We start from the raw sequence: 6120 nt of genomic DNA on the forward strand, positions 1-6120 counted from the left end.
AAACTCAGACTTACCCATATAATAAAGAAATTCTCACAAAAGGAAGGATAGAAGAGAAGGACAAAAAAGAGTAAGAGATTGAGGTAAATATTTTTTTAAATTGTGGTGGTTAATTAAGGGTCCAAGTGAAGAATACTATTTACAAAAGAATAATATCATTCTTAGCAGAACTTCATGTATATAAGGTCACAAACTAGTTGTCTGACATCAGGCAATTTACATAACTTCTTTGTACCTTTGTGTTCTCATCTTTGATATGATGAGAACTGATATCAATCAATCAAATGACAGAGGAAATGATATCAATTTTCACACCTGACTGAGAACTAAATGAGATAATAATATTAAATAATAATATTACTATTAAATATGACGTGTATAGTTGTTGCTATGAGAATTTTTAAATTTGAATAATATAATCTACAAATGGAATTGATGAAAGGGCTAAATGAGATAATACATTTAAGATATCAAAGAGGTTCAAGACAGTTTTAATTAAAAAAAACCTAAATTCCATTCTTTATTGCTTTGCAATTTAGATTGTCATTTGTTAAGTTACGAGACCCCAATTTTTACTAATACCCCTATCACACTGAGAAGCTGATGGTAGTATTATGGATGAGAAACAAAGGATGTTCCAGTGTTTTTAGTGCTCTTTATAACTTGAAAGTCTTCTACACATATCTCAATTACTTTAAATTATCCTAATGAAGGAAGTCATTCTAGGCTTGCAGAAGTACAGATGCAGATATTCTAGGAAAATATGAACTTTTAATAATTTTTTTAAACCTGAAAACATAAAATGCTTTGAAATAGTAATTCAAGATTTATATATATTTATATTTTATATTTTTCTAGTGTAATTTTAAGTGGAGGAAAATATAAAATCAAAATACAACAATAATATATGAAATATAAGTTGCATTTCTTATATTTCACTCCTTTAACTAAAATATAAATTCTAGAAATTTTATGTGACCAAAGTAATTTTTTTGTTCCTTAATACATATTTTCCTGGACATCTTTATGTTTCCAGTATAAAAAAGATATTGACATCTGAATGATGTCTATACATTGATATTTATAAGGCTCAGGCCATTACCACCTCTCATAAATGTTAAGAATATTAATAATTTATTTCTTTTGTTGTTTCTTCATTTGTTCTAACATCTACAAATTTTAGTAAATTCAATACAGTGGTTTATGAGTTGGTCTTCTAATTTAAAGATACCAAATTGGTTAGATTAAGAAAACATACATAGAAAAATATGTTGTATAATCTACATAACAATTTAGTAATCTTCCATACCAAAATATTACAGGCAATATTTTAATCCTTGATTCATGTTTTAAAATGTTTAGGGGATAATAAAGTACATATTAAAATTTAAATTTGAATAGTTATTAGAATTAATATGATAAATAATATAAGGTCTAACTAAAACTTGTATAGATCATTTTCTTGACCCACAGAATACAGGAAAAAAATGTCATTGTTAAGTTAAATTTCCATAGTACTTATTTTCCTTCATCTTGCCCACCATTATTTGCTTCACTTCTTATTTCCATTCTCTGTTTATCAAAGTGATTTAAAAAATATATCATTTGGTTCAAGCAATGGAAAACACATAGAATACAGTTTTGTTAAATAGCTTTGATACATTTGAATAATCCAGTGTTTACAAAATTTTGGCTGCACATTTATCAGAAAACTACTCTAAACAGCTATATTGCCACTATTTTTTCTTAAGTAGACTCGTAGTTCACAGTAAACTAGAAAAATATATTACAGATAAAGCTTCCAAATAATAATAGAAAAAGCTGATAATTGCTAATGTTCATAAAATAGCATTCAGGAAATTTATAGTAAGTAACAGCAGGCTTCTTCCCCCACCCCAAATATTGATGTTTTGCTCTACAAAGAATCTAAGGTTAATTTGACAATGGGCTTTAATATATTCTTCATGCTTATTAGTTGGCTATTATATTATAGACAGTTTTCTATAGTAATATGAATATATAACCATCATGAATATGAATATGAAACCATCATGCCTCACATTGCAAATTAATGCAAATTAACCTGATTGATTTTTTTAAAATTTAAACTCAAGTGCTTAATTTTATAATGTCACAAGTAAAATGATTTTCTATTAATATGCAGTAATGATAAATTGTTTATTTTAAAATTGTAGATTTTTCAAGAGCAGTCTTAAATGATTCTCTTATCACTTAATAAACCAGGATATTTGCAATGGGTTCATGGTTGTAATAATATTAAGTCATTTGTGTTAAACTTTTGATTGACTACTTTTAAAAAGGCAATATTGTTAGAGTGCTGTCTTGTTTGCAATTCTGTTTTCCTATAAAAATTTTGGAAACTGCTTTTCTTGTCATAACTATAACATATATCTGATTTTTGAAAAATATCATAGGTTTATTTTAATTGTTAAAAAGAAAAAGACATTTATCTTTTAATGTTAAGGATTATTAATAGTCAATTTTAAGACCTAAATGACAGATGAATACCATCATAAATCAATATGGAATCTGCAGGAAAAAATATTTTATAAATTTTTCTTACTCAACTTTAGGTTCTCACTTTTGAAGTTATGACTCTTTCAAGAGATTGTCACTTTGAATAAATTACATGATATTGTGTAACATTTTAGTTACCATCAGGTATCAAAATTTAACTTAAAATATTGTACTCCTCATGTAACTATGTTTTCTCCAACAAACTTAAGTAGATAAATGTAATTCCTAAAACATGGCATGGTAAATGTCACTGCAGCTAATCTGTGTATCAGATTCTCTTCCCCTTCCTGACACAGGGAAGAACTGAATTTTTCTGATACATTTAAGTTAGACTATAGTCAAATGGTTTGTTTTTGACAATGAATATGATGAGTAAAAGTAATAACTCTCTTACTTCTGGGTAGAAGTATTTAATTTCTTATTCTTACTTATATAGATGCAGTCCAAGTAAGCATGTAATGAAATGTTTATAAGAAAGTGTCCCCAAGATCAAAGGAGTGTAAAATACTAAGATAACCCTTGGAAGATTGACAATGCTTGGGACTGAGAAATATAGGTTATTCATTTGGTGTTGTTTGCTACCACAATATAGCAAGCATATTCTGACAAACATCAGAATACATGACCTCAGCATAAGTTTCTAATTAATGTATTAACTCAGCTAATGCATTGCAAGTGAATCAACAGCAAAGTGAAATTCTACTTAATTCATCACAGAACTTGCACATATCCTTGCCTTCCATTTTGCTTTCTGGGTTAACTTTTTTTCTGGGTTAACATTTTTCACATGTGCATAATATTACATTTAAAAGAGTAATTAAAATAGTATCTTAAAAAATATCTGTCCTTTGCAGAGAAACAAAGTTAGAACTCTTTATAATTTAATCTTTTCATACTTTATAATCCATGATGGAGCATAAATAACATGGAATTCTTTAAAATTCCCTGTCAGGGAAAATAATTAACATCCGTCTCATTACACAACTAGCTTCTAATCATTTAAAATATATGTAGTTTTTTTCTTTAATTTTTATTTATTTATTTTTGCAGTACGCAGGCCTCTCACTGTTGTGGCCTCTCCTGTTGTGGAGCACAGTCTCCGGACGCACAGGCTCAGTGGCCATGGCTCACAGACCCAGCAGCTCCATGGCATGTGGGGATCTTCCCGGACTGGGGCACGAATTGGTGTCCCCTGCATCGGCAGGTGGACTCTCAAGCACTGCACCACCAGGGAAGTCCTGTAGTTATTATTTATTAGCAGGTACAATTTAATAAATTGCACATTTTTATATTTTTAAACAACATTTTTCTTGGAATTGTATAGTTTGGCACATACATAAAATGAAGTCATTATAGTTTTATTTTTTCACAGGCTTACCTTTGTTTGAAAAATAGAGATAAATATAAAACTGAGATAGACAGAGATAAACTTGCAATTTTACAAATTAAAAAATAATATTTTCAAGGTTTCCTAAAGCCACATTTGTAACATTCAAAAAAGAAATTATATGATTATGATTATAGTTATAAGAAATATATTATTAGGTAATTTTTAACAAAATGATGCCTTACCATTATGAAAATGATGAGCTTTCTTGCTCAAACTTTTTAAAGAAATTGAATACATGAGCCAAATAGCAAAACTCACCTCATAAAATTCTGTCTTCTCATTTCTTATCAATTCAATACTTCTGAAAATTTAATGTCTGTAATACTTTGTTATTTCTTTAACCATTCTTAAATGATAATACATGTGTATCTAAAATAAAAATACTCACAGAGTAATTTATGATTCCTGGGACACATTACCCCCAAACAGACACACACACATGTATAGAAACAAACACACAAACAGAAATGAGTTATTCTAGATCACTGAATATTTTGATTAATGCAAAGTTATAATTTATACTTTATAAAGAATCAATGAATTTTAAATGATAAACACATAGAAAATATCAATTTTAAAGTAATAGATTTCATGTGTCAAAAATCTATGATTACACTGCCACTACTGGCTCCCTAAAGTGATACATATATGCTAGATATTGAAATTTCAAGAGAACTCAGAATCAATTCTATAAGTTAAACTTTAAGTGTCAGATTATTTGAATGGTTCTATAAAATAGGAATAGATTGGACCATGATGTCAGATAGCTCTGGGTTTGAATAATAGCATCAGTGCCTGCAATTTAACCAAGTCTTCTCATCTTTGTCATCTGTTGAAAGAGAAAAAAAGTACTTAATTTAATAAAACATTTAATATAATTGAGATAGTTAGTAATTTACCCAGGACTTCATGAACTCTTCAATTACTTAAAATCACTTTTTAAAATAAACAAGCAAACATATTTACAGAGTTCCTGCTTTATTTCAACTACTATGCTATCCAAGGAGTATAAAAAATAGGAATCAATCACCTATAATCTCTCCCTAAAATATTTGTTTTCATGTGTATTCCCTTTTAGCAGATGTTTTAGTACTCAGGGTATGTGCTACATACAAATAAATGTGTTCTGACTTTTTAAAAATGTATTGATACATTTTTCCAAATGTGTTTCTAAGGAATAAATATTATTCTGGCTTTTTAAAAATATTTTTTAAAATGTATAAAAAGAAATATGGACAAATAAGAAAATTATTACTTTTTTAAATAGCTAAGGTTAATAATGATCACCACTTTTGATCGCTGTTTCATTTATACAGACATTTCCTGACTTAAAATGGTTTGACTTACAATGTTTTGACTTTATGATGGTGTGAAAGCTATACTATTCAGTAGAAACTGTAAATTTTGAATTTTATCTTCTCTCAGGCTAAGGCAGCATCTCTCCTGATGTTGGGCAATGGCAGGGAGCAACTGCTCCTAGCCAGCCATGTGATTACAAGAGTAAACAACCACTTGCAACCGTTCTATATCCATACAACGATTCTGTTTTTTCATTTTCAATACAGTATTCAATAAATTACATGATATATTCAACACCGTATTACAAAATAAGCTTTGTGTTAGATGATTTTTCCCAACTGATTACTAATGTAAGTGTTCTGAACAAGTTTAAGGTAAGCCAGGCTAAACTATGATGTTTGGTAGGTTAGGTGTATTTGATGCATTTTTGACCTAGGATATTTTCAACCTATGGGGTGTAACTCCATCATAAGTTGAGGAAGACCTGTATTAGCAAGCATTTTTTAATTGCTATTCACTTAGTTTTTCAAACACCTTGTAACCATTTATTTATTTAGAAATATTTTGGCAGATTTCTTACTGCCTCAGGAGGTGACAGGTATGTCCCTCTAGGAGCCTCCTTGGCTTTTGCCTGAGGAGCTTTCAGACTGTATTTGAACATACCTTTTTCCAGACTCAGTGTGGAAACCTGCCAAAGTCTGACTAGGTCCAACTTAGAAATGGGACCAAGTTAAGAGTCAGACTGTGTCTGACTTAGAAACTGGACTGGGTTTGGGGTTGGACTATGTATAAGTTAGAAATAGGACTGGTTATTGGTCAGACTGGGGCCAACTGAAGCCGGACTGGGCCCAGTGTGAGGCATCAGGTGAATAAAATTTTGTTTTAAGGCCATA

This window comes from Monodon monoceros, unplaced genomic scaffold (assembly GCF_005190385.1).
Source record: "Monodon monoceros isolate NGI ecotype Baffin Bay Population unplaced genomic scaffold, NGI_Narwhal_1 Contig534_ctg1, whole genome shotgun sequence".
In the NCBI taxonomy this organism is placed as follows: Eukaryota; Metazoa; Chordata; class Mammalia; order Artiodactyla; family Monodontidae; genus Monodon; species Monodon monoceros.